The sequence below is a fragment of the Aquarana catesbeiana genome, linkage group LG02, assembly GCF_042186555.1.
Source record: "Aquarana catesbeiana isolate 2022-GZ linkage group LG02, ASM4218655v1, whole genome shotgun sequence".
Lineage (NCBI taxonomy): Eukaryota > Metazoa > Chordata > Amphibia > Anura > Ranidae > Aquarana > Aquarana catesbeiana.
Genome location: NC_133325.1, coordinates 257685071 through 257707215, shown reverse-complemented (window position 1 = coordinate 257707215; position 22145 = coordinate 257685071).

Genomic DNA, 22145 nt, shown 5'->3' with positions numbered 1-22145 from the left:
TTCACATTTTTAGACTGGCAGCCGACTGTTGAATGATTAGCTGTGTGAGGCTGTGTGAAAGTGAATACTGCTGAGTGCCTACCGAATGCCACACGCCACACGCTACCATACACTGCTTAGAACTGCTCTCAGCATGTCTTCAGCTTGCTGATCCTTCTCCCGGGTCTCCACAGGACACAGCACGCTAGCACGCTGCTTCCTCCATGCGTGCCCCCTGGTGAAACATATTGAGCTGAAATTACTGTACATACATACGACCACACCTAACTTCAATTAGCATTTTGACTGGTATCTGTGTTACTGATGAGGAGTTACCCAAACTTCAAAGGCTTGTTAATGTGCTAGTATGCACTGCATACTAGCACATTATGACAGACTTAACTATAAAACAAATCCCTCCAGCAGTGCCCTGCAGATGAAAGTGATTCCATCTTCACCTGGTCTTCCTTTCAGGTTCCAGATGGTCTGTTTGCATGGCTGAGCCACGAAGATGTCACTCCAAAACTCCCACCACTGCATTAACCCGCTGAAGAAGACTTATATTCCTAGAGAGTTGAAACACATTTGCGCTTATACTTACAAGTTACACACTTTTATTATGCAGAAGATATGTACTTTGTGGTGGTTTTGCCTTTCGAGTAATATGTTGTGTATTTGTCATGCTGCTCTATGATGACCAAATTTTCTTTGCTTTTGTTTTTTTATAATATATTATGTATTATTAAAATTTGTATGTTTTTAGAATAATTCTTATTGTGCTTTAACTTTGTTGCCAAAAAAAGTTTTATTCCTTATTCTAAAAACGTGTGTTATATACCATAGACCATTTGGTGTCAAGGTGTAGGCACTTCCAGTTTGGGCCTGGAAATGGTTTTACCATGATGTTTTTCTGGTCACGGTATGGGATGTTGTTGTGATTTTTTTCCTGCATTACCACATGTCATTGTTGGCAGGAGATGGGTCAACTTGATTGATGTGGATTACATCATTAGATGATGTAACTAACATTTGTTTACAACAAGGGGCATAAGCTAAACAAATGGGTGCATGTTAATGTTTTCTTTCAATTAAAGGACTTTAGCAAGATGTGTATACTTACACATACAGTGGGGCAAAAAAGTATTTAGTCAGCCACCAATTGTGCAAGTTCTCCCACTTAAAAAGATGAGAGAGGCCTGTAATGGTCATCATAGGTATACCTCAACTATGAGAGACAAAATGTGCAAACAAATTCAGACAATCACATTGTCTGATTTTTTAAAGAATTTATTTGCAAATTATGGTGGAAAATAAGTATTTGGTCAATATCAAAAGTTCATCTCAATACTTTGTTATATATCCTTTGTTGGCAATGACAGAGGTCAAACATTTTCTGTAAGTCTTCACAAGGTTGTCACACACTGTTGCTGGTATGTTGGCCCATTCCTCCATGCAGATCTCCTCTAGAGCAGTGATGTTTTGGGGCTGTCGCTGGGCAACACGGACTTTCAACTCCCTCCAAAGGTTTTCTATAGGGTTGAGATCTGGAGACTGGCTAGGCCACTCCAGGACCTTGAAATGCTTCTTACAAAGCCACTCCTTTGTTGCGCGGGCAGTGTGTTTGGGATCATTGTCACGCTGAAAGACCCAGCCATGTTTTATCTTCAATGCCCTTGCTGATGGGAGGTTTGCACTCAAAATCTCACAATACATGGCCCCATTCATTCTTTCATGTACATGGATCAGTCGTCCTGTTCCCTTTGCAGAGAAACAGCCCCAAAGCATGATGTTGCCACCCCCATGCTTCACAGTAGGTATGGTGTTCTTTGGTTGCAACTCAGCATTCTCTCTCTTCCAAACACGACGAGTTCTACAAACAGTTTTACTTTGGTTTCATCTGACCATATGATATTCTCCCAATCCTCTTCTGGATCATCCAAATGCTCTCTAGCAAACCTCAGACAGGCCTGGACATGTACTGGCTTAAGCAGGGGGACACGTCTGGCACTGCAGGATCTGAGTCCCTGGCAGTGTAGTGTTTTACTGATGGTAGCCTTTGTGATCATTTTGACCCCACAGGATGAGATCTTGCTTGGAACCCCAGATTGAGGGAGATTATTAGTGGTCTTGTATGTCTTCCATTTTCTAATTATTGCTACCACAGTTGATTTCTTCACACCAAGCAGCTTGCCTATTGCAGATTCAGTCTTCCCAGCCTGGTGTAGGTCTACAATTTTGTTTCTGGTGTCCTTCGACAGCTCTTTGATCTTCACCATAGTGGAGTTTGGAGTGTGACTATTTGAGGTTGTGGACAGGTGTCTTTTATACTGATAACAAGTTCAAACAGGTGCCATTAATGCAGGTAATGAGTGGAGGACAGAGGAGCCTCTTAAAGAAGAAGATACAGGTCTGTGAGAGCCAGAAATCTAGCTTGTTTGTAGGTGATCAAATACTTATTTTCCACCATAATTTGCAAATAAATTCTTTCAAAAATCAGACAATGTGATTGTCTGGATTTGTTTCCACATTTTGTCTCTCATACTTGAAGTACACCTATGATGACAATTACAGGCCTCTCTTATCTTTTTAAGTGGGAGAACTTGCAAAATTGGTGGCTGACTAAATACTTTTTTGCCCCACTGTAACACTTTGGCAATGTTTTACTAGAATGTACCAATGGATACTTGTACGCATTCTCTTGGGGAAAGGGTGAATATCTGGGGCCCCCTTATTTTAAAAGGTGCTTCCAGATTCCACTATAAGTCCTCAACAAGCCTCCTCACCATTTTTAGAGATTGGAAGTGGGGAAGAGGTCCGTGTCCCTCGACACTGGGACAAGGTGCCTTGCAGGGGGGATGTTCAAAGGCATATGGACCAATCTGAAAAAGACATTATAAACCATCTATGGTTTTGCAGAACAATGGAAATGGACCCCCACATGCAACACACACAACTAAATACAGGTAATATGCATACATATATATTTTATAAATATATAGAAGTGGGACCTTACCAGGGGGTGGGGCATTTAGAATGACGTGGAACCGCGACCATACTGCTGATGTGAAAATAATAAAGAAATTAACTAAACAAAAAATGCAAAAAGGAAGTAAAACAATCTAAAACATATCAGTTTAAATTCAAAATGTGCATTGTTCTATGTTGGCTTAGAAAGACCCAAGCTACCACCACACACTAGAAATGAAAAGGGTTGAGAAAACAAACCAAACTACAGGAGGTCAGGCTAGGGATGTAAACAGTCCAAGTTAATTAATTGGTCTCCTGCATAGCTTTCTAAAGAAGAGAATAGAGCCATAATTGCTCTCACTTAAAAACAAGGCCAGAAAAATATATACGTTATTAAAGCCATATTAAAAGAGATACACACACACAGTATAAGCATGTTATTTAAATTAAAAAATGAAAACAAACACAAATTTAAAACTATGAATAGTACTAAACAATAAGAAGTGGTCAGGAGATTTCTGTGAATTCATTTTGAGCAGATTGTGTTTCTAGCATGTCCAGTATCAGTGATATATTACTTATATATATGGTACCTCTTAAGAGCCACGTGTCACAAAAAGTCATAAAAAATTCTCCAACAGAGACACTTTTTTCCCTAGACAACTGATCATCAGGGAATTTCCACCACACTGCAGAAACACCCCCTCACTTTCTGTTATGTCAACAGAGGTAAATCTCCCAAATGAGACAAAGATGTCAAAAATAAAAAAAGATTAAAAAAATCCCCTACTCTATTCAAAAAGGAAAAAAAATAAATTTGTCTTCAGATATACTTGGATATCATTAACACCACTCCAGTGTATGTAGGGTCTATCCATAAATATACTGCCATGATAATCTCCAAAAGAAAAAAAAACAGGAATCCTTATTAAACACATCTAATTTTATTTTTTTGAATAATTGTTTATTTAAAGAAAATGTTTCACTTTTTACAAAGGAGATTGAAGGAAAAAAAAAGTCATACCATGAGTACCAGAAATCACTGCAGTATAAAATTGTACAGGTTACATAACTTAGAGTAGTTGAGCATAATGAAAATAGCAATTGGGGTGACCCACTCCAAAACCACAACAGTAACATCTAATTTTCAATCCATTGAGTGTCTCTATGCAATGCAGGTAGATCATGACTGGTGTGAGGATCCAGCAAGGTGGTGTACTTCTTACCTTCCAGCAATTCACCACACCACCCAGCACATAAGAAATTATTATTTGTTGTAGAAATTGTAGAATTGTCCAGACATCTGGACAATCTGCTAATAAATTTGACATAAGACAACACTAAACTAATCAAGATGGTGGGGGCTGATACTGTATATGTGTGAAATTTCACTGTAATTTTCCTTGTCAAAAGAAGTTTATTGAGTATACAATGTTATAAAGATACATAAATATACATAAAGTAAGTTTACAAGGATCTATAAAGTAAGCTCATTGTTTTACAGTAGGGTTTATATAGGTAAATGAAATGAAAATATTTAACATTGGGTTCACGTAAACCTAAATTAAAGATATATATCATTTCCTTAGTTACTTTTGTAGGTATTTAAATGATTTATACCTACTATACATATTGTTTACAAGTAGAGTGTATATAGGTCAAATAAGTTCTGATAATGAGCTTTAATCGTAAGGTGGAGAAAAGGAAAGAGAAAGAAGAAAAAGGGTTGAAAGGTAGAGGTATGGTCCACAAGGTTGTCCCGCTCGTCAGTTTATTATTCTTTTTAGTTCTCTTTGAAGCCTTAGAATGGGTGTCTCTGTAAGTCATTTAATCTGTTACCATGGCAACAGGACAGAGTCATTGAAATTTGACAGGAACTGTTGTTTTACCCAAGGATGCCAAAGTTTTTCAAATTTTGGAATTTGATTTTGATCGATGGCTACCATCTTAGCATGGGACATTGTATTATTCATTCTGTGAATTGTTTCTGCTAGTACCAATGTAGGAGATTTCCATGCCTTGGCCACTGTTTGTTTTGCAGCCGTTATTAGTTGGATCATAAGTTTGAATTGAGAGAGTGTTAACCATTCCGGTTTTAGATTAAGTAAAGTTAAATATGGATCTGGTTGTATTATTTTTTTAAATATTTTAGATGCAATCACAAAGACTTCCTTCCAGAAGGTTTGGATTACTGGGCACGTCCACCATATGTGTAAATATGTGCCTATTTCTGGGCATCCTCGAAAACAAAGAGTTGAGGTATTAGGTGAATATTTTGCCACTCTAGCGGGTACAAGGTACCAGCGAGTTAGGACTTTATAATTTGTCTCTAGTGCCAAGATGTTGGGTGAAGATGACTTAGATGTGAGCCATATATTAGACCAGTCCGTGTCTTCTAAAGTTCGTCCCAGGTCCTCCTCCCACCTCTGAACGTAAGAGGGTCTATTAAGATTTGCTACTCCATATAATTGATTATAAAGTGATGAAATTGTACCTTTAGCAAATGGATCTTTTGTACAGATTGATTCAAAAATGGATAATTGGGATAATGGTGTATCCCCCTTTAGGAATGGTGTATAGAAATTTTTGATTTGGAGATATCTAAATATCTCAGAGTTTGGTAGATCATATTTTTCTCTAAGCGATGGGAATGAAAGGAATGATTTAGATGCTATGAAGTCATTTAGTGTCTGAATGCCTGATGTTGTCCAAGCTTTAAAAGAATTTGGGTAGATCCATGCCGGATAAAAGGCCGGATTTCTGATAAAAGAAAGGAGAGGATTGTGTGGAGATTGTAACTGATATTTGGTTTTTAGTTTATCCCAGAGAGATAAGAAGTGTTTAGTTATGGGATTATGAATTTTAAAGCGGTCTTTAGGATCAAGCCATAATAAATTTGATATTAATAGAGGGTCATTTTCTGAAGCCTCTATAAATACCCATAATGGGATTTCCTGTTTTGCATGGTATTTGGACAGACTGGCCAAATGTGCTGCTCTGTAGTAGTTAGTAAAATTAGGGTATCCCAGGCCTCCTTTATTTTTGGGAAGATGTAGTGTGTGTATAGGTATACGTGGTTTAGAAGAGCCCCATATAAACGAAGTTGCTCTTTTTTGTACTATTCTCAAAAAATAGGAAGGAATTGGAATAGGGAGGACTCTGAATAGATAAAGCAATTTGGGTAGAATAGTCATTTTGATTGCATTAATCTTCCCTATCCAGGATAAAGGAAGTTGCGACCATTGTTTTATTAGATTTGTGATCTGTCTTAATACAGGAGGATAATTGGTTGAGAATAAGTCAGAATGAGATGCTGTTAAATGAATTCCAAGATATGGGATTGATTTTTCTGCCCATGTGAATGGGAGTGCAGCCCTAGCCGGGATCAATTCCATGTTTGTGAGTGAAATATTAAGCACTAGGCATTTCTTAGGATTAATCATAAGGCCGGATAGGGCTGCAAATCCATCAAGAGCTGGTATTAAGTTAGGACCAGAGACCTGTGGTGATGATAGAAAAAGTAATATATCGTCTGCAAATATACATAATTTGTGTGTAATACCTCCTACTTCAATGCCAGTTATAGTTTGGTTTGTTCTGATGTATTGGGCCATGGGTTCGAGTATAAGGGCAAATAATAAGGGAGATAATGGGCAACCCTGTCGGGTACCTCTTTCGATATTAAAGGCTTCAGATTTGTATCCAGCATATTTTATATAGGCTTTGGGTTTATTATATAATGCTTTGATCCATGTTAAAAAGTGGGGTCCAAAACCCCATTTTTGTAATGAATATTGCCTATATTGCCAGGATACTGTGTCAAATGCCCTCTTAATATCGAGAGATAGAAAACATAAAGGGATTTTCCGTTTTTTAGCAATATGTGCCAATAACACTGCCCTGCGTATATTATCGCCTGCCTGTCTATTTGGCATGAAGCCTACTTGATCTCTATGTATTAATTTTCCTATAATGCTATTGAGGCGTTTTGCTATTATTTTTGCTAATAATTTAATATCGAGGTTTAACAGAGAGATAGGCCGATAATTCACACAGGAAGTATCATCAGAAAGGGGTTTTGGGATCATACAAACAATTGCCATTAGTGTTTCTTGCCGAAAAGAATGTCCATCTAGAAGTCTGTTAAAAGTTTCAGTGAGAATGGGAGAGAGTATTTCTGAGAATGTTTTATAGTATAAAGCCGAGTAGCCGTCTGGGCCTGGTCTTTTGTTAAGTTTTAGGTCTTTTATGGCGTTAGCAACTTCATCTATAGTTATAGGCTCATCCAAACTGCTTTTTTGATTCTGAGATAACTCAGGTAAGGTTATTTTTGAGAAGAAGGATTCAGCTTCTGTAGGATTAAATTCATTGTTTGTCTTGTATAAAGTTGCGAGATGTGAGTGAAATTTATGGACTATTTTAACTGGATTACAAGTGTAAACATTTTTTGATAATTTCAAACGTATTGGTTTGAAAGATTTGTTAGTTGAATTTAATGCCCAAGCCAAATATGTACCTGGTTTGTTTGTATTCATGTAGAAATTGTGTTTGGAGCGTTTAAGGGATTTATCAACTGACTCAGTGAGAAATAGATCGTATTCTAATCTAGATTTTTCCAGATGAGATTTTGTACTCTGAGATGGATTATCTTGAAATGATATGTAGGCTGCATTAAAATTGAGTTCTAGTTTTTTTGCTAGATTTTTGCGTTCCCGTTTAAATAGTGCCATTTGTCTTTGTATTGTACCACGCAAGACAGGCTTATGAGCTTCCCACAGTGTTATTGGGGAGATGTCTGTTGTATTATTAATTGATATGTATTCCTTTAAAGCTTGTTCAATGGCCATCTGATGTAGTGGGTGTTTGAGCATTATGTCCGGTAAGTACCACGTTGGGTCATGCGCTTTTGGTATGGCTGAGGCTATAGTAGTGTATACTGCATTATGGTCAGACCACGGAATCGGAATTATATCTGATGTAATAATTTCTGGTATCATTCCTATTGTTAGAAAAATATGATCTATTCTGGTGAAGGTTTGATGAGGGTGCGAGAAATAAGTGAATTTCTTTTTCATTGGGTTACTTTCTCTCCATGAATCTACTAGATTGTATTTGGAAAGAAGTTGAGAAAAAGGTAATCTAGAGGTTATTTTGGATGGTGTAAATGGTGATTTATCTAGAAATGGGAGGAGGACCTGGTTTGAATCCCCACACATTATCACTGTTCCTATTTTGTGTGTATTAATCACTTGTAATATATGTGAGAGGAATGGTGTAGGTTGTTTGTTAGGAGCGTAGTAGGAAATCACCGTGATTGCTGTATCCATTATATAACCCATGAGTATCAGGTATCTACCTTCTGGGTCTTTAATTTCTGATGATAAGGTGAATGGTGTGGATCGGTGAAATGCAATTAGAGTTCCCCTTTGCTTGGTACAGGCAGAAGCCGTGTAAATTTGTTGATAAAAAGGAGAAATATATTTTGGAGTAGAATCTTTGGTGAAGTGTGTTTCTTGGAGGCATACTATGTGAGCCTTCTTGTTATGGAAAGTACGGAAGGCTTTGGTCCTTTTTTGAGGGACATTTATTCCCTGAACATTCAGGGAAAGTATATTCAGTGGTGCCATGGCAATAGATCAAATAGTTTTGACTTACTTTTTGTTATGCAGAGCTGACTGCGCAGATCAACCTGTGTGGACTGAAGAGATGAATAGATAGAAAAGAAACCAGTGAATTCTGGAGTAAAGAGTAAACAAAAAACATATGAGATTAGATGATACATTGTATAAATTATTTTTTGCAAGTAATCACAATTTACCCGTGAAAGAGAATAAATATCTCTCTCAGGGGAATAAGTGCCTTCGTCACACTCCCACATAATATGGTTGGGAGAATGAGGAGGGCTAATGGGGGTACACGGATCTTCCGCTTACAGGAGAGAAGTGCTATGTCAAAAGACATCAAAATGATGTTTCATTAATTGGAGTGCAGAATATAGTTTTTGTTGAAATTATTTATTCCAGGGTGGTTGTATATGGTTAGTCTTGCCCTAGGCTAAATAATTCAGTTAGAAAGGTACTGTTAATAACTTTGGTATTGATGAAGATAGTTTGAATTATTTTGGGATTTTAACCCTTTTAGAGTAAACAATTACATATTTTATTCATATGTAACTGTTTAGATATGTTAACTCATAAAATTGAGGTTGTATTGCTTCAGATTAGAATAAACAAAAACATAATTCTAGGAACTAGTTAGGTAATAATATATTTGTTTTAAGAAAAGAAAGAAAAAGCTTCCATTACTTCTGGATTATTGAACATATTTGTCCTAAAAAGTAATAAATCTATTGTTATTACCTGATAATATATAACTGAACAAGAATTTCCTTATTTCACTTATATATTCTAAGGCTATATGAATCAGAAGTAATAAGAAATATAACTGGAATGTAACATGATCCCATACAGTGTGTGACTATCAGTTACATTCAGTTATAAATATAGGTTTTTTATAGAGAACCATCTCTTAGTATAATAAATGAAGAGATATCAGGAATTAGGATGTCAGTCCATTGAATCTTCTTGGTCCATGGATGATGTGGCATAACGGCCTCTTTTGTGAGAATGATGATTCCCATTTTGTTCTGAAATTTTCTGGGTGCTGCCTGAAGGTGAAGATGACGCCATTCTTCTGCATGTGGGAGTGTTGCTGCTTGTGGGTTCTGTCAGATTTAATTTTAAAAGGGTTTGTTGTAGTTCATCTGCTGATCTGCTTCTGTAAATTGTACCTTGGTAGTTAAATCTGACTGAAAAGGGGAAGCCCCATTGATACGTAATGTTGTGGCGTTGCAGTTCCATTAGTTGGGGTTTCATGGATCGTCTTTTAGTAATAGTAAGTTGGGATAGGTCAGCAAAAATTTGATAATTGTGTCCTTGAAAATTAAGTTCTTTTTTTTCTCTTGCAGCAATTAGTATTTGTTCTTTCGTTCTGTAATAATGAAATTTTGTGATTATATCACGTGGGGGTCCATCTTTCTTTTTGGCTGTGAGGGCTCTGTGTACTCTGTCCAGTTCTAAACGTTCAATAGGGATATCTGGCTTTAGTTCTTGTAATAGAGCAGTAATAGTAGATTGCAGGTCTGTCACAGTTTCAGGTATTCCCCTTATGCGCAAGTTTGAACGTCTGGCTCTATTTTCGTAATCTTCGAGCTTAGTTTGAAGTATTAAATTCTCTTTTTTTAATTGTTCCAACTGTTATATTTTCTTGGGTTGTAATTTCAATTTCATCCATTTTTATTTCTAAGGCTGCGGTGCGGTTTCCCAGCTCTCTTATTTCTTTGGTTAGGCTTTTTGTTATTTGGTCTGAGGTTTGTTTTAAAGCCTTATGAAGCATCTTTTCAAATTGTAATAATATTACTGGGGATACTGAGGAGGCTTGTGGAGAAGTTTGTGAGAGGATTTGTTCTGTATCTGACTCAAATGGAGAGTCTTGCTGTGACATTTTTTGTCTGTGAGAGCGCCCTGATGCTGTATCTTGTGAGGTGACTGGAGCTGCTTCAGCTGCAGTGAGTGCCTGTGAGCTCTTTGTGAGGTGATTTTTATTTCTGCCACGGTTTCCTCCCAGTACCATATTTCCTGCCCAAACTTTCACAGTTTGTTCCCTGGGGCAAAAATGTTCAAATGGATACCTTTTGAGCCTGCAGGCTCCGCTTTGTCCTTCTCTTCTCTCCTCAGCGGTGTGGAGCTCTAACAATGCATGTCTGCTCTTCACTGTAATTTTCAAAGAAAAATAACAATCCTTAGGAAAAACCAGCAATTGTACCATGACAGCCCAGACTAACCTAACTGACTCTGTCATGAGAGAAGTATGGGTGCTTCCATTGCTTGTCTCCCTAAGTTAGTTTTATAATTGTTACAAATCACTAATTATACAGCATTGCTGCTAAAGCATCAGGAAATAAGCCAGAGATAAATCTGTTACAAAAGGAATGAAATAACAGCAGCCTCAATAAATTTCTTCAGACACTTCTGGCAAATGTATTATATATGCACCTTAAGCAGACATTTTAAAATAAATTTAGCTCCTGATGCATAAGTGGGCAAAAATAAAAACATTAGATAACATAACATAAGATCACTGCCTGGCTATCACACATGCACATGGCCACCATTCTGTTTTGCTTTTTATGTTGGATTCAGATTTGTTAATCATATTTTTTAATAGAAAATCAGATCTCTCAATGTGCCAATACCTAAGATCTTATCACTGCGCCAAAGAAAAACCTAATGTAAATAGAGCAGCCACTTTAAAAGAGAAGATATATAAAAAGCATCTACCAAACACGGGTAAAGTAAATAGTGCTGCTAAGTATGCAATAACATTAACAATATAACTATATATTACACACCCAATGAATAGTAGTGTATAAAAAATGCAAAGGTTGCAAAACAAGAAATAGTCCAGAAGATGTGACATCCAATTCAGTTAGATGGAAACTCACCAACACTATTTGCCTCACAAATAGTGTTGGTGAGTTTCCGCCCAACTGGGGAGTGGAGACATGGTGTTGATCACGTGGTGTGGTGTCAGAACATTCAATCAACTGAATATCTATCACAGATTTATTACCCAGAATTGGATGTCACATGTTATGGACTATTTCTTGTTTTGCATCCTTTGCATTTTATATACACTACTACCACTGGGTATGTAATATATAGTTATATTGTTTATGTTATTGCATACCTAGTGCCACTATTTACTTATAACCTGTGTTTGGTAGATGCTTTTTATAAGTCATATTTTTTTTAGACTAAACAGCATTGTAACTTGTACTTATAAGATGTATACTGTACCTTTGTGCTTATTACATGACTCTCAATCTTCTGCTTGAAAAGCAACCAATACACATAAAAACTCTCTTTTAAAAAGTGAACCACCACTGCCTATTTGGCAGATAGTTGGAAGTGGTGGGCACACTCCAAACAGTCATCATGAATCTGTCATTCCTTTACTGAGCTACTATGTCAGACAAATTCATTTAGGTGTTCACAAGGTAGCACAGCCCTGGCAGATTCATGACAGCAATAGTAAATCAGCCCCAGTATTTACACTGAGAAAATGAAGGTGGTTGTAAACCCTCTCATATACCCAGTGAAGTGACTGGCCTCAGGTGATACACAAATATGAAACAAAATCATCCTACATAGGATTATCTGCAGTTTTCTCTTCCCTACACCCCTTCAAAAGTGCAGAATTGTGTTAAAATCCTTCTCCATCTGTTATCACAGAGGAGGGGGTGGAGAGCTGCAGTTACACCGTGTGAGAGCTGATTGGAGGAAAGGCACACATCCCCTTCCACACAGCAAACAGGAGTGAAAGAAGAATACAGAGGTGTGTTCATAATATACAAACTCTGTACGGAACTCCCTCTCCCATCACAAATGTATCTTGTGTGTCGGGAAGAAGAAGAATAAAGCACCAGAAAGAAACCACACTTAGAGCTTTGTAGAGATAAGTAATCACTACAGATATATGGGCTTAGTTCAGATTTAATGACTGGGGTTTACAACCAATTTAAAGCTTCCTTTAGTGGCTTATGTAAAAATCTCTATACTAAATACAAAGACATGGTTGAGTAAGTTTGAAAAAAAATGTGAACATTTGAAACAATATAAACATTTTAAATAACTCACATACAGTTGTGCTCAAAAGTTTACATACCCTGGCAGAAATTATGGCATTAATACTGAAAATATGACTGATCATGCCAAAAAAAATGTCTTTTATTTATGGATAACAATCACATGAAGCCATTTATTATTACATAGTTTTTTGGATCCTTTTAAAAATCATAATGATAACAGAAATCTCCCAAATGGCCCTGATAAAAAGTTTACATACCTTGGAATGTTTGGCCTTGGTACAGACACAGAAGGTGGCACACACAGGTTAAAATTGCAATTAAAAGTTAATGTCCCACAATTGTGGCTTTTTAATTCACAATTAGTGTCTGTGTATAAATAGTCAATGAGTTTGTTAGCTCTTACATGGATGCACTAAGCAGGCTTGACACTGAGCCATGAGGAAGTAGAAAAGAACAGTCAAAAGAACTGCGTAACAAGGTTATGAAAGTTTACAAATATGGAAGAGGATATAAAAAGATATCCAAAGCTTTGAATATAGCAGTCAGTACTGTTCAATCACTTAATCAGAAGTGGAAAATTTGGGGATCTCTTGATACCAAGCCAAGGTCAGGTAGATCAAGAAAGATTTCAGCCACAACTGCCACAGGAACTGTTCGGGATACAAAGAGAAACCCACAGGTAACCTCAGGTGAAATACAGGCTGCTCTGAAAAAAAGGTTATTTTTAAGGAGCACAATACAATGATACTTGCCAGAAAGAAGCCTTTACTGTACAAGTTCTACAAAATAGCCTGGTAATAATATGCCCAAATACACCTTGACATGCCTCATTGATTTTTGTGGCATGGGCACAGTAAAGGCTTCCTTCTGGCAGCTCAACCATGCAGTTCCTTTTTGTTCAAGTATCATTGAATTGTGCTCCTTAAAAAACAACCACACCGTCTTTTTGGAGAGCAGCCTGTATTTCTCTTGCAGTTACCTGTGGGTTTTTCTTTGAATCCTGAGCAATTCTTTTGCCAGTTGTGGCTGCAATCTTTCTTGGTCTACCTGACCTTGGGTTGGTATCAAAAGAGCCCCTAATTTTCCACTTCTTAATAAGGGATTAAACAGTACTGACTGGCATAGTCAAGGCTTTGGATATCTTTTTATATCCTTTTCCAACTTTGTAAAGTTTCATTACCTTGTTAAGCAGGTCTTTTGCTTAGTGCATCCATGTGAGTGCTAAAAAACCCATTGACTATTTATACACAGACACTGATTGTGATTTAAAATGCCACAAACGTGGAAAATAAACCATTATTTGCCATTTTAACCTGTGCGTGCCACTTTCTGTGTCTGTACCAAGGCCAAACATTCCAGAGAATGTAAACTTTTTTTCAGGGCCATTTGGGTGATTTCTGTTATCATTATGATTTAAAAAGGATCCAAAAATGATCAGTCATCTTTTTAATATTAATGCCAACATTTCACAATTTCTGCCAGGGTGTGCAAACTTGGACACCTGGAAATTTGGCAACAGTTTTGGACATTGATTATAGAACATAAAATAACTTATATTTTAGACTTAATTAAGCTTTCATGAGACCAGAAATGTAATCTTATTTAAATATTATAGAACTGCATTTATCTTCTAATTATTTAATGGAGAAAGGACAAAATAAGCAATTAATGCATTTTATTAAAACTATTTTATATCAAAAGTCATAAAAAAATAATTTTTTTAATGCAATATAAATGTACTATGCAATACTTCTTTATTCTTCTTTGTTTCTGAACTCTACCTACTTATCTATCTTATCTACTTACCTATCAGTTGTACTAAAAGCAACATCAATGTTAGTCTGTAAGGTGTAGATGCCGTATGTAAATGTCTTAGGAACAAAACTGCACAATTGCATTCCTGTTTTTCATAGCATGTGCCAAGATAATTTGGCATAGTGCAGTTCTAGTGAGATATTGGTGCAATGGGGATGGGATATTATGTCCACTACTGTGTGCCAGCAACAATAATATGTTCTCACATAAGAAAAATATCAGCATAATTGTAATGCTAAACATTTATGTTGGAAGTACTTAATATTTTATGTAACTAATTACAATAAAATAAAATATTGCTAAATCACAACATGCATTATTCTATTTAAAAGCAAAGTATACCCCTTTCATAATGACTTATTTTTCCATATTTTGCTTAATTATGTGCAGATTCCAGGTCAATCATTTCTACTATTTGTATTAAATTTTTCTACCTTATTCTTGCTAATCATCTTGTTTCTATACTGTTACTCTCCCAAGAACAATTTTGCTGTTAATTAAATTCAGTATATTTTGCATTGCATTAAGAAAAGCAGTTCTATATTTATAAATAATAGATCATTAAAATGTCCAGGAGCATCCCATGTCACTGACAAGGCTGTTAATCTTATTAGGAAAAGTGAGAAGATCCTTGTTTCACAAAGCATATTCTTGGTGGCAACAGAAATAAAATTATCACCATCTCTCTTGGCCCCTAGCTACATTCTTATTATATTGGGTAATTCTAGGTAATCTCTGACTTAAAGAAAGAATTATCAAAAGGTGAAAAGAGTCACAAATACTTCACCACGATTGCAGTGAGACTGGCAAACAAATGATATAGATATATATAATGTGACAGTGGTGAGGAAAGACGTTGATTTTAATAGACTGTGCACTTTTTCAAGTGTAGTTGCTCCAGAGCTTGAGTAAATGAGGTAAAACATCACTTTGCTAAAGCTACTCAATCACACGGGGGGGCAGCATTTTTCTTGTACATGATTGGATGATGGAAGTGAACAGAGCTTCCTCTCATTTACTAAGCTCTGGAGCAAAGTTTGTTTACTTTTAGTAAATCAACCCCAAATGTGTGTTAGTGCTGGAGTGGTATCATGAGAGTGGAATCTGCAGTAGTGTAGGGGGGATGGTTTGAGTTTGATTTAAATTGTATCAGCACTTTTCTTTGTTTAGCAGAAGTGATTCTGGTGCTTATATAGTCAACCTGATCAATTCTACTTGTTGGGAATGTGTGGTGTCTGCCATATCCCAGACCCATTACTAATAAGTCTCCTCTGTGATCCCAGGAGCACCACAGGTCAGTCCAGGATGAAAAACAAGAGCACATCAGTGAACTCCTGTTCATTAGTCTTTTCTGCTTAGGCTGTACTTGGAAACTCTCAGCACTATTCACTGATCTGCTTTGGTATGCCAGCATCATTGAGTTATTCGTTGCACATTAAAGTTGTATTTACATCATACAAGAGAATATGAAAACACTGCGCTCTAATAGCAAAAATAAAATATATGTGAGCCAGTAGCTGCATACATTGTGACAAACAATAACTGGTAACTGGGAAAAAATGCAGCGCTAAGAAATTTTGGGAAGTTAGGGTGTAGTGAAACAATTAAGTAAGAGATGCTGTACTGAACAGTAAAGCATATGTGCAAAAACCATAAGTGAAGTGAAATGAACAAACACAGTATAAAGTGTCCACATATGGTAAATGGATGATTCCAAACTCAAATTAATAAGAGGAACTGGTATGGACAAAAAAATGATGTGAGACTGAAAATTAAAGTCAATGGTGCACGGTGTGGATCTGTGACTGTGAGTCAACAACAGGGTACAGACCTTCCGTAGCTGTAAACCAACATCTCGATATGGGGCATCAGAATGAAAACATCAGGAAGTAAGATAAGATGGGTACTCTTACCAGATGACGTGGACTCCACTGTCGTATGACATGGAGTCAATGGTGCATAGAGCCAAACCTAGGCTGGAAAACGATATCCGGAACGGTGGAACCTCTGTCTCACTTCTCGACTTCTCTGGTGGGGTGAAGAATCATCAGGAAGGGCAGCCAACTGGATATCAGCCAATAGACCTCAAGGATGTGTTCCAAGGAGAAGCTGGGGACAGATTTGATCCAGACCCCGTGATGGAAGTAGGGCTACTGGAAGGCAGTTTCTTGCATCGGGATAATATGCAAATAAAAAATAAAAAGCTTCTGCATAGTGCAGGTAAACCAGGGATTTTTATTTCTAAAAATACCATACAAAAAATGGATAAAAGTGATCACAATTGAAATAAAATCTAAGCAGCGTAAAGAAGGGGAGATCACCCGATGCGTTTCGACCAAGAGGGTCTTCAACAGGGGCATGAGCTTCCCCTTTCATGCTGCTCCTATATATAAATATCTAATTCAATAATATAACCCCTATAGCCAATCACAGTGGAGCTACAAAGGTCAAGTAATCAGGAACTGGATCCTGTTGATCGCTAGACCAATCAGAATCATGAATAAAACAGCCGGTGAGTGTAGGACCCAATAGCGCAGTCTAATAGTGAGACTGACGCCTGGAGACCTCCCCACCGCATGGCAAACAATAGTGGACATCACTTCCTGGTAATGCATCACTTCCTGGTCATGTGATGTGGGGTAAAGGGGCGGTGTCCCGGCTCCCTGACCCAATCAACAACCACCAAAAGGTGCACAGGATGGGAGAGGGTAGTCACGGAAACCGAATCTCCTCAGCTCAAGTCCCGATCACATGATCGGATCTGGTGCTGTCACATGGCTAAAAACATTAATGTGAAAATAAACAATAATAATGGCAAACACTAGATGGCAGCACTAAAGTGAAATAGTGCTAGCAAGTGGTGATAAACCAAAACAGAAAATAAGCATTACTGAACGATACTAAGCAGCATTACTTAAATCGGACACAAGATGTCCCAAATAGATCTATACCAGTACATACAAAATATACATAGCAATGAAAGAAAAAATTATAAAAATATTAACATGGCTGTTAGGTAATCTATTACAAATAATCAATATATTGAATTGAATAAATGAATAAATAATAAATATAATTTCCCAATATATGATTGGAACGGAAAATTAGGAAATAAAAACATAGAACAAATTTGTATTGTAAGGAAAAGGAATAAATGAAAAAAGACACTGATAATAACGCAATAATAAATCAGCAAAAAAAAGGGGAGGGGGGCAAATGAAACCCCCATACCTTAAAGGGAAATAAAAAATGAACAAGTGGAAATGGAAAAATCGTAAATGAAAAATACATGACTACTAGGATGTATTAATAAAGGAGTTGAGGTCCCACTCGATGTTCATCCCAAACGGAAAGAAGGACCTCAACTCGTAGATCCAGTAGGTTTCGAGGCGTGATACGCCACGTAATCGCGATTCACCTCTCCAGTGTGGGACAAATCTGTCTATGACCTGGAAGAGGGTGCCTGAAGGGTCTCTATTATGATGTTGCAAATAGTGTCTCGGCACCGTATGTTTGCTCTTTCCCCCTTTGATGCCGGTGATATGCTCATTGACACGAATGGAGAAGGTCCTGATGGTACGTCCGACATATTGTTTATGACAAGGACATGTTATCAAATAAACAATATATTGAGATGCACATGTGGCAAACTCCTTCATGTGATATACACGAGACGTTACTGTGGATGTAAAGGTTAGTAGCTTTTGTCTCCCTGCACTATTGTGGTGGCATAAGTTGCACTTACGGCAAGGGTAAAAACCCTTGCAGTCTTGGAAGAAGGATATCTTTTTGGGTGGATCGTTAACATTAGGGGCAATCTGCCCCTGAATGGATCGTGCACCTCTAAAAATCACTGGTGCTCGTTCGGGAAGAACGGGACCCAATAGTCTATCATTTAAAAGCACCCTCCAATGTTTCTTAAGGATGTTTTTGACCTGTTTAGACTGTATAGAATGCGTGGTGATGAAAGCCCACTTAAAACTAGAGTCTGAGGTATTTTTGGGACGCTCCATCAATGTGGCCGTTCTCTCCACAGCCAAGACGGCATTAATCTCCTCATCCAAATGGTCTAGTCCATAACCCTTTTCAAGAAATCTTTTCTTGAGCAACTGTGATTGGACTAAAAAATCGGATGTTTTGCTGCAGTTGCGGCGTAGCCTAAGGAATTGGCCATGTGGGATTGCTTTAAGCCATTGTTCTTGATGGCAACTCTCGACCGGAATGTACCCATTCCGGTCGGTGGGTTTGAAATAGGTTTTGAATTCCAAGTGGTCCCCCATGGCCATAATCTCTAAATCAAGGAAATGAACATGAGAGGAGCTGGCCTCATAGCTTAGGGAGATACCCCTATCATTGGAGTCTAGGATGGTCATATAGTCATCCAGGGACTGGCGATCTCCATCCCATAGGAGGAGGATGTCGTCTATGTACCTGGCCCAGAGGACTAACTCTGGCCTCCGGTCAACATAGACGACATCCTCCTCCCATTGTGCCATAAAAAGATTGGCGAGGCTGGGCGCGAATTTAGCGCCCATAGCCACGCCTCCCTTCTGTAGGAAGAACTGGTTCTGAAACCAGAAGTAATTGTGCCGAGTGGCAAAACGCAACAGTTGCATAATAAAGTTACGCTGTAGGAGGGGAAGTTGAGAATCCCTAGACAAAAAACTCTCGACCGCTTCAAAACCAAGCCAATGGGGTATGCACGTATAAAGTGCCGCCACATCGGCTGTGGCAAGGAGCATCCCTTTTTTGAAAGGCGTGGATTCTAAAAGTTTGATGGTGTCCCTCGTATTCTTTAAATATGAAGCGGTAGATCTAACCAGTGGTTGTAAATAGTGGTCCACGTATTTACCAATTCGAGCTGTGACCAAGTCAATCCCGCTAACTATGGGTCGGCCAGGGGGATTGACTGGGTCCTTATGGACCTTGGGAAGATAATAAATTGTAGGGATACGAGGAGCAAGGGGGACCAAAAAGCTTTTTTCTTTTTTGTTCAGAATCCCTAAAGAAAAACCCTCATTAACAAGATGTAATAACTCTTTTTTATAAATGGTGGTCGGGTCATTAGGAATGACACTATATGTGTCAGTGTCACTCAACAGTCTATACATTTCCTTAAGATAATTGGCTTTATCCAAAACTACAATACCACCCCCCTTATCTGCGGGGCAGATAATGAGATTTTTCCTTTCGCACAACATTTCAAGTCCCTTTTTAACCTCAGATTTAATATAAACTCTTTTTTTATTATGAGACAATTTTTCAAGGTCTTCCAGCACAAGATTTTTAAACACCTGTACTGAGGGGGCCAAAGACCCAGGGGGATTGAATAAGGAGGGATTGCTCAATCCCGAGTGCAAGACAGTCCTTGATTTGGATGTGGTGGCTGAAATTCGAGGAGTAATACTCTCCGTCTGGGAAGGTAGGATGGTTTGAGCCAAAAAATGTCTCTGGACACTGAGTTTTTGTGTGTACTTAAGAACATCAATGAAGGTAGAGAACCTATTAAGGGGTCTGGGAGGAACGAATTTCAGACCTTTGTCAAGGACTGTTTGTTCTGCCTTGGTCAGAGTACAGGAACTAAGATTAAAAATGCCTGTATTCCCTAGGTCCTTTTCCTTTTGGCCTTGGACCCTCCACCCCCCTCTGGTCCCTCTTTTCCTTCTGAATTTCTTGGGTGCCCTTCCATAGACCTGTGAAAACCCAATGGTTGGGTGGGACCCGAGTAATTAGAATTGGAGTAGTAGGGTGTTCTATTATATGAATCCACATCCCCATCGTAATGTGAATATGGATCTGAAAAATTACCGTAAGAATCATTATCATACAGTGGAGCAAAACGGTTATTGGTGTGAACCGGAGTACGGTAACCATAATCCGGATCATACTGTGACCTTTGACCGTTAGGTCCATGGTTTCCATTTGGAGGAGGGCCTCTGGGATGCTGTCTGTATTGAAAATCTACTGATGGATTATTGTATTTTTATTGAGTGTATTTCACTCACCATCAGGTCTAATAGACCAGGACCTAGACCGCTGCCTGCCCAACCCCCAAGGGACCCCCCCCTCTTCTTCCACCCACCCCGCGGTTGCAGGGAGGAGGTGGACCCAGAGGGAGAGGAAGAGGCCAGTACAATAATCCATCAGTAGATTCTCAATACAGACAGTATCCCAGAGGCCCTCCCCCAAATACAAATACAAATAAATATCAATAGCATTCGCAGAAGAAAATTACAAAAAGAGAAGTAGCAATTGCAAATCCCTAAGTATTACAGTTACTTACACAGAACCCAATGATGCATGAATAAAAGAGAAGATGCAAATCCAAGAGAAATGATAAAGGATGGGTCAGATGAAATGCAAGGGATGGTAGCCCAACCACACCCTCAAAAAAGAGAGGGTATAATAACCTAACAAAAAATATACAGTATATTATCAAATCAATCAGGTAAACTGACTATACATATTGTTCAAAAATATAAAAAAAGCTTTAACACACAGTAATGCTCACCTAATGTATGTGGAGGGAAGACCTAAAATGATAGGGCTCCTAGGGATACTAACCTCTAAAGTCGCGTACACATGGGTGGACTTTTCGACCGGACTGGTCCGACGGACTTTCCGACGGACTTTCAACGAACTTTTGACGGACTTCCGACTGACTTTTTAATGAATGGACTTGCCTACACATGATCACACCAAAGTCCGATGGATTTGTATGTTATGACGTACACCGGAATAAATAGGGAAGTTGATAGCCAGTAGCCAATAGTTGCCCTAGCGTCGGTTTTTGTCCATTGGACTAGCATACAGATGAGCGGATTTCTGGGTCCAGCGGAGTTACGACATAAAGATTTGAAGCATGTTCCAAATCCAAAGTCCGTCAGATTTTCGACTGGATAAGTCCGCTGAAGGTCCGATGAAGCCCACACACGATCGGATTGTCCATCGGACCAGTCCGGTCGAAAAGTCCGACCGTGTGTATGCTGCATAACACATCAAAGAGGTTTAAAAAAAAAATTATATATATATATATATATATATATATATATATATATATATATATATTATATTATGGTGGTGGGAGCAGGGCTGGAGCAGGGCTGGACTGGGACAAAAAAATTTGGCCCTGGACTTCCTCATGACTGGCCCACTTTAATTTTGAGTGTCCCCAACAGCGTCCCCCTTACATCAGAGTGTCCCCAACAGTGCCCCCCTTACATCAGAGTGTCCCCACCAGCAGCTCACTTCACATCACAGTCCTCACCAGCAGCTCCCTTCACATCATAGTCCCCACCAGCAGCCCACTTCACATCACAGTCCCCACCAGAGAGCCCCCATCAGCAGCCCTTCACATCAGTGTGTCCTCCCTCTCCTCCTCCTCCCACATGTACTCACCATTTTGAAGACAGCTTCTCGTTCCTCTCTCCAGTCATGTGATAACAAGTGATAGGGGAGAGAGGAAGAAAAGTTTGCCGTTGGTCTATCTCCCTCTGCAGGCTGGAGGGAGCATAACGCCTAATGCTCTCTCCAGCATATGACGGAAGCTGCTCCTCCTGACAGGAGTGAAAATACGATCACTCACTGTCAGAGAGGAGCGGCTCCAGGACCGCACCTGACTGGCCCACTGAGCCATCGGCCCACCAGGAATCTTCCGGTAGTCCTGATGGCCAGTACATGCCTGGGTGGTAGTGTCATGGTCTGGGGTTTCGTGAGTGCTCCCGACACTGGGTCG